We start from the raw sequence: 12,095 nt of genomic DNA, 5'->3' as shown, positions 1-12,095 counted from the left end.
ATGCTCGACATTGTGTTCGTCCTTTTTCTTTCTCGGCCACAGCTGATGCTTGACACGCCTCCCGGGCCCCCTGACCTACATTATTTTTCGCAACCCGGCTCACCATTTCGGGAAACGCCACCTCGAGATGCCAGAACGCTTTCCGCTCGCTGTGTCACGATCTTGACGAGCTTCGAAAGACGTTCGCTAGCTTTTATGTGTATCAAGTTTCAAAAGCTACCATGAAACCGTCTTCGCCTCGTGAAGAAATGCTAAATATTTCTAGTAAGAAACATCCGAGTGCAAAGGGTCAAATATCCGAAATGATCTCACCGCGAGAAAATACCGTAATGTAGATAGGCGGAAAGAAATTCACAGAAGAGACCTAGCGCAATACTTAACGCGTTCATTGTAGATATTACAACGATAACAGTGAGAAGAATAATAAAATGATTGAGACTACAATGAGATTATAACATCAATACTATAATGACTGCACCGAGATAAATCCATCGTTACAATTTCTCTAATCACACATTAATCGTATTAAACGCTCAATTGCGGCGTCAATAGAAATCAATTGACCGTGCGAAGCTATTGGATCGTAAAGCGTAAATCCCGCCGCTGCGTTCCGTGTCGCGAAAGACAATGGCGTCCAAAAGGAAATGAACCGAATCGGCGTCGGACGAGCCGGCGGTGAATTTCACGGGGCGAAGCGATAGTTGCGCGGTTTCAGGCTCGTAACTCGAAAAATAATAGTTCTCGCTCGGCAGTCCTCATCGTCGTCGATCGCCGATTACATCCGAAGAGTTCACTCGCTCGCGTGAAAGGGAGGGAGAAGGAGAGGAATTTCTGATCGAGCGGGCTACCGAGGAGAAAGTTTCGGCGTCGACAAGAATTACACACCTCCGGAATGATTGTTCCCTCGCGCAAATAGTCATCGGCCTACAGTCCGTCCGAGCGTGATTAGATGCTTCCATGGATCGATCGTCTTTTGTAAATGAGGGCTGTTTATTAACGTTTCAACCTTGGAATCGTTTCTTCTGTGCTTTCATGAACGAAAGGAAAGCTTTAACCAGTTAACCCATTGGCCTATGATTTCTTTCTCAACTCCGATCGAAACGGCTACTTTGTTATTAATAATTTATTGGGAAAAAAGAAAATTCTAAGCATATGTTACGTATATATTTCCTTTTAACATTTTGACTGCCGGGTAAACACTCATCAAAGAAACTACCCTAAAATTATTAGATTTTCCACGCATCCTAATTTTGTACTAAGGAAAATAAAAGATCGAAGGAATGTTACAGCATTTCTCATTTTCGTTAGGAATGCTATAAAAATTAGTTGCAGTTGCTGATGGATTAGAAAACAACCTGGAGTGCTAAGGGTTAAGTGCATTTCGCCTGCATTTAACGAGTATACGCTTCATTATTTCATTTTATTGCGCGCAATGAGAGATTTTTCAAAGTAAATTCCACACTTAACAGGTTAAATTCGAAATCATTCGTTTTCTGCTCGAATCAAGCTCCTCGCGAACACTGTTCACCTTTAAACACGATAAAGCAAGATTCATCGAATTTCTCGGTTTGAAATCAATCATGTTTTTCATAAAACACACGATTACTTCCGCCAACTTGAAAAGTCGCTTGTCACCGAGGATACAGAATTGTAATCGTGACTTTTGCACACGACAACTTCTTCTGTCTCGGACGTCAAAACTCGGTTATGTAATATCACATCGGTTTGTTATTCGCGCCTAATAACATTAACATATTCGACAAAAAGAAGTCAATCAATTTCGAAGAATCATTAGCCACGTTCCTTCCTGATGCGATTACACAATCGTTACAAGCGATTGTTGCCGTTATCGATACTCAAATCATCCGCGTCGCGTTCTGTCAAAGAACGTGAACTTCTGAAGCCTGCGTTCGAGTGGACAGCGGACGAGGCAACGGCTGGAGAAGAATCCGAAGAGACCGAGGAAGGACGAGAATAGCGAGGACGTTAGAAATGTAGGGCTACTAAAATAAATGTAGTATCTAGAATTATTTAGCGTAGGTTAAAGTATCGTAGGATGAATGGTTTGTTGCGCGCGCGTAAGGGCGACCAGGTATTGCGACGGACCGGCGCTGGGATGTTTGGAAAATCTCGAGCGGCTGAAAGAATGCGAGGAAGAGTGTCTGGAACTGAGCGACTGGACCGTGAGAAAAGCGTGTACGCGTGCGAATGCGTGCGAGAAGGACATTTTGGTGATAGACAGCGGAGAAGAACATTTTTGTGCGTGATAGAGAGTCGTGTGTTGGCCTTCGTGGTATTAACTTGTATTTTTACGTGTTGTCCATATTGTTTCCTTATCTCATTAAATACATATATTTATTCCTAATTCTCTTTCTACCGAAGATCCACCTTTTCAATATCTATAATAATAGTAGCCCCACTATAAACTTGGGGGCTCATCGGGGATCACTATATATTTATTACGCGATGTGCTTTTCCTCAGTTGCTTTTCTAAAAAGGAAAGGTACCCAGGTCCTGGTCCCCTTGGTCATAAGTTAGTCAATGGGCCTGGCCTATCTCTCAGGCCCCCAAGTATCGACACGCAAACGGGCGAACCGTCTACAGAAAGAATCAGCTTTCGAATGGCCGCTGAACTTTGACGCGAAACTCAAACGAAATACCCTTGAGGAGGTTCATTAGAAATTCTAAAACATTTTCTTACGCGTTCCGAGCGTTGACCGGCGTCCTTCGCGCGAACGGTCGCCACTGGTAAAGTGTATTTTAGCGAAGACGCCGGTCGTGCTCGCGGAGCCAGTGTCTCGATCGGCACGTCGCGGCGCATTCGAGTTTCCTCCGTTGAAATTTTCGTGATCCGCGCGGATTCGATTTCTTCTCACGGCAAAATAGACCCGTCGGGTCGTGGATAAGTCAAGGTCCAGTCTGGGTCAAGATCCGCAAAAAAACTACACAGATGTTTGCACGAATGCATTGCTATCACGTGTCTCATGCATATGCGCATTCCGCTGCGCCGGCGTCCGGGGATCCGAATTTAAAAAACTAATTCATTAGCCTTTGCTTTATAACGGCCGGCGAGGCTCGCGACGGAGATATTCGCGTTAATTTGTGGTATTCTTCTTTGAACGAATAACATTCGTCGGGAATCCGTTGTTTTCGTTCATTTCGTTTCCGATACATTCGACGACACTTAACTGCCAATTCATCGGAAATCGATGTTCCTCGTTATACGAGGATCGGAGGGAAGACCGCATTGTTTTCGATATTTCGCCGTGGAATCTGGCGTTTACTCGCGATACGCTGATAGAAAATTAACCCTTTGCTTTGATTTGCCACAGGAAAATTGTAAAGTTTGATACGCAACATTAACCCCTTAACTTGTATGCGCTAAACAGGCCAAACTGTGAAAATAACAATGTGAAAGTAAAGAAAAAAAATCGTTTTATTGATATTCATCATTTACATGGGATGGTAAGCTGTAACACTTATTTATTCAAGAATAAAATATAGCCTTTTCCCATGGAACAAAAGCGCAGTGTATCAAAATTGATTTTTCTTGCCCGGTTTTTTTAAAAAAAAACTGTGCGTTAAGGGGTTAAACTTTGTACAATGCTTCGATACCTGAAATATCGAAAAATAGTTTCGTTCCTCAATGTATATGCGATTTCTCAAGTCAGTTCGAAGGAATGTTGGTATCTGATTCGAAAATGTCGAGTGTTTCCAATGAAAAGCTTCCGGAGTGCAAAGGGTCAAGCCTAGTCGTGAAAATCGCACGACCAAGGGTCAATCCGCGATCGGACTGCGAAACGCGATCATTTCTACGGCGAATGAAAGCGATACGCCGTCCAAAGGTCGCCGGATTTATTTTAGAAAACGGCCTCGATGCGTGCAGCGATCGTTCCCGCGATGACTGCTTCTTCGCTCCTTCGTAACGCACAGAAAAGGAAAAGGTGATCGCGAATTTCTCGCGCCGGCGATCGAAAAACCCGCGCGTTCACGTAACGCGCGCATCGCCGGCGAATCGATAAGATAAACGGTCTAACGACGAGAGATTTCATTGAAACCGCGACAAAATTCGATCGTGTATTATTCTCTTTCTCGTTTCTGTGAATTGTCGCGCTTAACTACGGAAAAAACTGTACTCGTTTCGCCGGGTGTGCGCCGCGGGCATCGTAAACGTCGTCGTTAATGCCTGTGAGTGACTGATGGCAGCCGTTCCAGGCTTTTGATAGCCGGCGCACGAGTTCTGCGTGGAACTCGAAGAACTTGCTGGAGGACCACCAGTCGCGAAGGAAACGAATCTCGAAATTTACCGCGCGACCCGTTTGTTTAGAATTCGTTCGAACGATCGCTGATTAGAGCATTGAGAGCAACGGAGTGCTGTTAACACACTATCGGCGAGTAATATCATAAGCTTGACTCACGTATAGCGAAAATTAGTTTTTTTTCTCTTGAAAATTAATAAATTTAGGACTAAACTGGTCAGGCTTTACGAAAAACAAGCAAAAACATCATTTCTGCTAAAAAATTAGTGACAATGAGGAAAACAAGCATTGGAAAGTGTTTTACTAACACTTAGCGTACGTTCTGCATAAAATTGTTGATCGTGAATATAAATATAATATTTGATATTGCATTTTTTCCATTTTGTGTATTTCGCTCTATGAAATCCTGCAGCGTTCAACGTGTTAAGGTATTAATGACTGCGAAACAAATCGAAACCAGTCCTTTTGACTGGTAGTTCTAGCGTTAACGCTAAAAACGTTTGATGTCCGTTGCTCGGGTGCTAACAATGAACTAACAATAAGCCGCTTGTGTAATCAGCAGTGAGATCACGAGGAAATAGAGAAAAATCGTGGCAAGACTGGTTGTTTCGGTGTTTAACGCCTGCCGTTGCAATTCTGCTCGCGACTATCCTCTTTTAGGTGTGCCATCTTCGACGATCAATTGCGAAACAAGTAAATTCTGCGTTCTAGTCTACGTTTACCATGAAGATTGAATGAAACTCTCAGCGGGAGAAGATCGCTTCGTTTCGACGTACAAGGACGGAATGCCACTTGAAAATCCAATTACGGTTCGCGAAAAAACAATTTTATCGTTGTATCAGCGATCGGTTAGTAACTTTGAGCGTCCGGGTGGGCGTTTTTACGGCGTATGCCTCTCAATTTGTCACGTCCACGTGACGAGCCGACGAAATTGCTTCGAATGCCCGTTTTTTGCACGGTTTTGCGTCAATTCATGTGCCGGGGGCAAAAAATGTATGCAAAAATACCGCGATTTTATCGTTTGAGCAAACCGGAACGCTTCGATACGCGTCGCGAGGATGCCGAAGACGGGACGTAAATTTCACGGCGAAATTGATAGAATACAGCGGGATTTGATAAAAACTAGATTCCTCGGGAACGGGCAATTTCGCGCGGGTTTTAAGCATAATTAACAGCTTCCCCGGCGGTTTTTACAATCGGAATTCCCTCCTGTCTGTCGCCGGGGAACACGTTGTTTAGATAACGCGACGTTCGAAAATAACAATCCTTTGTAACGTACAATGAAGAACGATGAAGACCCGACTGTGTAAATATGATGTAGCAGACGTTCTTGCGTCCATCTCGGGCGACCTTGCCAGCGATACCTGTTGCAGGGATTTTTTTGTGGTTTACAGGGTCGTTAGCGACGGGTCCATTGACTTTGTCGCTGGATCCGACTTTCTATCTGCGTCGCTCGCTCGATCGAGATGCTCTCACCCAAGGACATCGATATTCAATTTTTCATCAATTTCCTCTCAAACGCATGTACGTCTGTTCTACTGATAGTCGATTACTGATAGTCGATAGTTCTACTGAAGATCTCTGTGCGATTCGATGAAACGCGTGGAATCTTAACCCTTGGCACTCCAGATGGTTTTGTAATTGATCAGCAACTGCGACTAATCTTTATGGTATCACTAGTGAAAATGAAAAATAGAAAACCTAATAATTCAGCTTTTCAAGTTCCCAAGAGAACGCAAGCCTCGATTGATTCTCGCAAACTGGAGTAAACATTATTGCTCAGCCGGCTCACGAGCGACACCGGAAACATACAACACTATGAAGTGTCGCTAGACGCAACAACCTTTCTCTCGCTGACCCGTGAACGAGATTTCACAATTCCTGTAGGGTGTCGGACATAGTCTCTCGGATTCCGTGCCGCCTTCGATCTCGTGTATGTCGAAACGTCCTCTATTGTCAGGGAATTGGTCAACACCGTTCAGCTCTGCATCAACTTTCCCTCCCTCTGCTTTTCCCAACGACACAACGCACGTCTCTTCGGCTTCGCGATCGAGGCACGAGTCCTCGACCTTCGCGTCTGCTCCAGAATCGACGCGCCGATCTTTCTAACGTACGCTGATCCGCTCGTAACCTACATTCGAAAGTTTTTTACTAGAACACTGCTGTATCCCCAGTCGTGGAAACGAGTGCAACACTTAGTTATTTTATTATAAAGGTTCTCGACGTGTGGCGAGGTCGCCTTTTACACAGTGTACGACTAAGATCTAATTTTGATGGTTACGGTTTGACAGTGCTGAACCGAGTCTGCTCGCAGGATCGATTTAGTCCTTTTTAAAAGAAAAAATAGGAGTAGTGGGGATGAGATAGGGCGAGGATGATAAGATAGAAACAGAGGAAAAATAGGAAATATTTAGGGAAAGGATAACTATTGATGACTGTCACAGAAGCATGTTTGTATAACTATGTCACAGCAGACTGGCATCCAACAATACCCAACACTTCCCTATGAGATGTAGAAAAGAACAATCGAGGAAATGAATTTCGCTTTTGAAACTACTGTACAATATATTCAGAAGCTATAAACAAGAGCTTTCCGACCTCGAACACACGAGGAAACGAGTGAAGCCTTGAATAGCTAACGAGAACGTTACATATTCCACAAAAATTGAATAACAAGCGGAAGGCGATTGATTACTTAATAGGAAATTCGTCCAGGGAGTCGCGGGGCAAAGTTCACCAGAGATTTCCGAAATTATGCATTCCGTGCGCGAGGTGTCGTTAACAAAACGAAGACACCGCAGGAATCGGTTATGCTGTAATGCAGTCGCGAGAATTATAAACGATTGTCGATATTCAAGCGCATGGGAACTTTCCCTTATTTTTTGACCCCTTGTTTCCTTCGCCGGGCACAAACAATCGAGGTGACACGCGAAATACGTAATTCGCGAATGTCATGTGATTGTTACGTATCCGCTGATCCGATCGCGGATGCAAGCTGTCGGGTCCTTGAAGTCCGAAAGCGAGCGCAAAGTGCGCCGATCGTATAATCGAGGAAGCGTCCCAGTTTCGGTCTGGCCGTATTGATCCCGATTCCGTCCGTGGAAAACTTTTAGTGCCAGCGTTTCGAACATTTTCAGCGACCCAATTTCCCTAACCGAAAACCGACGCCGCAACGAGGCGAGACTGTCAGGTGCACAAATGAATTCGATCTTTGACCTCTTCGTTTCACCTTTCGACTCCGATTGATTCGGTATAGCAATATTATAAAGTCTTCGATACAGTATTACGCTTTGCATAACGCATTGTTACGTGGAATATTGAAATCGGACGAAAATGGACGAATATTCAACTGTTTGCAGTAGAAGGTTTTTCATTGGGAATCTTTAATATTTTTTGACGAGGTGTAGACATTGTTTGAAACTGATTTAACGATAATTCATAGATAAATTAAATGATAAAGATATTTGATGTAAGTATTTCCTATGGCAATTTAAAATACTGAATATTCAAAGTTTTGCACTTGAGAGGTGACTCTCAGTCAACACTTGATTCGATACAGCATGAAGTTGAATATTCATAAATAAATCAAACGACAAGGCTATTTGATTAGAATACTTCCCATGGCAATGCAAAGTTTAATTTAAAATACTGAATATTCAACTCCATAGTTTTGTTGTATCGAATCAAGTGTTTACCGAGAGTCACCTCTCGAGTGCAAAGGGTTAAGTCTGAAGAATTCAAAGCGAATTTCGAAAAGCGAATTAGTTTCTATGGATAATACATTGACTAGCGATACAAACATTTCTAATTACCTCGTACTTCGAGAAAACTCGATTCCCCTTTATTGCCGAGGCAATAACAGGATGAAACGCATTTTCTAAATTTGATTCTAATCAAATTGTATCACAGATCGACGATAAACGGTTTCGCTGAATAAAGAAAGTCTATTAGGCATGCGCTAAGAACTACTTCATCCGACAGTGTTGCATATTAACATCATAAACCTATTTTTTCCAACATTCTCACTCGGGCACCAACATTAAGTAATCAGTGACCTAACTCTGATGTCGACGTGTTTGTAAACCGTGTCCTTCCCTGGCAGAGCTAATCAGTTCATCATTGTAAAAATACTTTTCCACGACTCCACATACATTTCCAAGTGAACCGAATGTCAACAATCCGGACATGCGAACAATCGAGTGGAATACTAAAAAGGGAAGCATATTTCTCAGACATTGAGTAATCCTCACAGCCGGTCTCACACGACTAAACAACTAACAGAAAACAATTACACAATTCAAAGTACGAAACGACTATCACAAACATCATATCACACCTAAGCATCGCAACAGTCAGCACCGTAACTGCTAATCAACTCAAATATTCAATTAAAATCAACAATAAACTACTAAAACAATTCCAAAGTAGATTCCAACTTAAAACCACTTAATCCTGAATTCAATGATCTCTCGTCGAATGCTGATCCACCGGGGAATAAATCTGATCGCCCGAACATCGGCAGCGTCCCAGCAGCACTGTAATCGGGTTGCGTGTCTCCAGGGGCCGGCGAGGCGCCAGGTGCTGCCGCGCAGTGGCGTAAAGCGGCGCGATGAGAAAACAAACACATGCGAACGGTGTGCCGGTATGTTGGCGATCAGCTGATCGATGGACGCTCACACTCACCGCGGCACGTTGCGTGCTCCGTCGCCAGGACACCGGCAGCCAGTGCGTTCCTCACTTGTTGCTGCGCTCGTCCTGCTTCCGTTGTCTCTGGGCTCCCTCGTTCTCCAGCCTCTTCCTTCCTTCCGTTCCTGGTCCCCTGCTGGTCGATAGGCGCCGCACACACGCGACCGTTCCCGGGCGAACGGTCGAAACGCCGGCACCACACGGACTTTCGTTGGGCACCGGTTAAAAATATATACAGGGCGGGGCTCGCCGGAGACGCTCGAGCTTCCTCGATGGTGTTCCTCTTCCTTCCTCTGCCGGCGACAGGGACGCACGGCGACACGCGTACACCCTACGATAGTGGTTGCCAAACTTCTTTCCAACGTGTACCGCTTGAGAGCAGAATCTATGGATCCCTTCGTGAACTGATTCTATGCTGTTGTATTTGGAAATTTCTGTGGTTCTTGAGAGTTTAACAGTAGAAGTACCGAGTACTTAAACTGACTTTTGAAGATTTTTGAGATCCACGAGTAGTTATGATTCCAATTGGCTATTATATCAATTTAGGTATCACTAACGCAGTTTTAGTAGTAGTTTCTCATACGAGTATCTGTGCTTTTTCAGTCATTCTGGAAGAAATCGGGAATGTGAATCGAGTTTTGATGAGCGTCTACGTGGCAGTCAAAGTGTTAAACCGCCAAAACTTGGCCTTCTGCGAGCGTCTGGTCGTTGCTCCGGTTGAGAACCAGCGACGCAGGACCGTCGATAGGTTCACGGTGGCCCCGGTATATCACTGGGATATTTTCGTACCGAGCGACCGATATAATGTCGTTTGGCATGAGAATAGATCGACACGCGAGTCGGACTTTCGGTTTGGTCGATGACTAGTGGCGTTGTCGATGCCAACGCTTCTTAGAATCACTGGCCGGTCGTTTCGCAAGGAATAACCGTAGTTCGTACGACACTGCGTTGTCGCTAGGGTTCATGGATGTCTGGATTTTTCATCGCTGTATCCTATACAGTCAATTATTCCTCTTGTATGGTTACCGTTATCAAGTAACGATCGCAGGTCACAGGCGTTGGGAATAATCAAAATTCAAAATGGTCGGCTTGAAGTTCTCTTCTTGTTCATCTTCGATGATAAAATATAAATGATCTTCCATTCGCATTCTGATGGAACAAACATTGTCTGAATGGACGACGTAGCTTGCAACCTGCGGGTGACAATTTAATTAGTAGTTGAGACAGGTGTGCGGATTATCATGGTAATTATTCGTCGGTATTACAGGCGTCGAATAAAAGTCTGCGGCTCCCTCGATACCTGCTTGAATAAGTCTTCTCGATGGCACTCTGGTCTAGCTGATGATGCTGAGTCAGTTTTCTCCAGTTTGTTGCACAGTTTCTTCGTTATTTACACTTGAATCAGGCGTGGTTCTCCTATTTATTATATTTTTAAACAGCAGGTTACATCACGATTAATATGACATAATTAGCATCTCAACGGATATTATGTCACAATGATACTAAACTTTCCTCCGAACGAATAAAACAAAAATTGAATAGTACTCATTATGGTTTACCAGTTAATGTGTGATCCGTTACAATGAGATTATCAATCGTTCCAAATACAGTGAAGCGTGCATTACGCAAGGTGGAATAATCATAAGAGATAATAGATGAGTCTGTGAACCGGAAATCCGCTGTACGATGCGTTCAGCGAAAGCCAGTGTGTGGCGAAGTACTTCTCAAAGGGAATTTTGCATTGTTTTCAACTATGCACTGCGGAGACACTCGCGTTTCTTCAAGGAAATGACGCGATAGATAAGAACCAGTTCTTATCATACGGTGCACGCAAACCGCAAATCCGGAAATTGTCCGGACGAAACGCTGCCGGATATGTGAACGACCGTGAAAAGCTATTGCCAGTTACGAGGCGATCGCGTCTGCTGCCGCGAATTATTTCGGACAGCAGAAATTAGGATTCGTCGAACTGCCAGTCGCAAAATAGACGACGCTTCCAGACGACGAAAATTCATAAAGTATGGAACGAGAATCCTCGATTCTTATATATTTCATGTTTACATTATGCAATAATTTCTAAATAATCGTTTCACTGAGTATTACAGTAATTCGATTTGGTTGGGGTTCACCAGTGACCCCCATGGCATACGTTTTTAACCCTTAGCACTCCAGGTTGTTTTGTAATTTATCAGTAACTGCACCTAATTTTTATAGTACTCCTAGCAAGAATGAGAAATATAACATTTCTTCGGTCTTTCATTTTCCTTCTTAGTAGGAAATTTGGATGTATGGAGAATCGAATAATTTTAGGGTAGTTTCATTAAGATTCATTAAAATATTTAATATTATAACTGGTGCAATATTGGAGCCTACAGAATGGACAGATAACAATTTTTCTAAGAATGACAGAACAAACTGTACAGTAAATGTCAGTGAATCCAGTGTTAACGACAAAAAGAATCTGTCACGTGTACACCAGGACTCGGTACAGACGTTCCTGCAGCGAGGCGCAGTGGAAAATGTTTGAAAGCCGGCTGGGCTTGGCTCGTAACGTTCGCCGATGTTCGTATTATGGTGATTCCGGTTCACCGTGGAAACAATTTTACTCACGTGCACCGTTGAGTCTCGATGTTTTGGTCACCGTTGACACAGCAAGCTCTGCCATACAAGTTTGCTTCCCGCCCGGCGAACGTCACGGTCGTTCTGGCATGTTCGTCGTTTTATTTCATCGTTGACGGTGTTGCACTAATGACCGCGAACGAACGACGAGTCCAGTCAACGACATTCCACAAACACCGGCAAAAGGTCCGCGGATTGTCTCACGAAACTTGTTTACACACGCCGAAACCACGAGCACGCGGTCCGACAAAATCGAAACGTCTCGGTCGCTGCCACGTTCTGCGCAACCGTCGCGACGCGCGCCGGCCTTCCGGCGAAACAATGCGCGCGACGATCGTTATCGATAAACGGTTCCCGCGTAAAATATTTGACTATTTATCTTTGGAGTATGAACTTATGAAAATTAGTCATTGTTAGAAATTAATTACAGTGGAATATTGTGAATAAAACATTATTTTGTGAGGACACTGGATATGATTCTTTATTGTATAAATTTAAATGTTATTTATCGACTGAGATGTAACCCCTGAG

The 12,095-nt window shown here is 43.8% G+C and overlaps 1 protein-coding gene across 2 annotated transcripts in view; it reads right to left on the bottom strand.

Annotated features, from left to right (window-relative positions):
• Nucleotides 1-11,839, bottom strand: part of LOC116424691 (very long chain fatty acid elongase AAEL008004) — a 78,385-nt gene extending 66,546 nt beyond the window's left edge. The window contains exon 1 of one of the 2 annotated variants that reach the window (XM_031971422.2): nucleotides 11,556-11,839. The gene's annotated coding sequence lies outside the window, so the exon portion shown is untranslated. Of the gene's footprint in view, nucleotides 1-8,942; nucleotides 9,143-11,555 lie in introns of those variants that run through there. The other variant, XM_031971424.2, reaches the window with a different exon arrangement.
• Between the last annotated feature and the right edge of the window lie 256 nt (nucleotides 11,840-12,095).

The sequence above is a fragment of the Nomia melanderi genome, chromosome 5 (genome assembly GCF_051020985.1).
Source record: "Nomia melanderi isolate GNS246 chromosome 5, iyNomMela1, whole genome shotgun sequence".
Classification (NCBI taxonomy): domain Eukaryota; kingdom Metazoa; phylum Arthropoda; class Insecta; order Hymenoptera; family Halictidae; genus Nomia; species Nomia melanderi.
The sequence above is the reverse complement of the archived record's forward strand: the minus strand, read 5'-3'. Positions and strand labels throughout refer to the sequence as shown.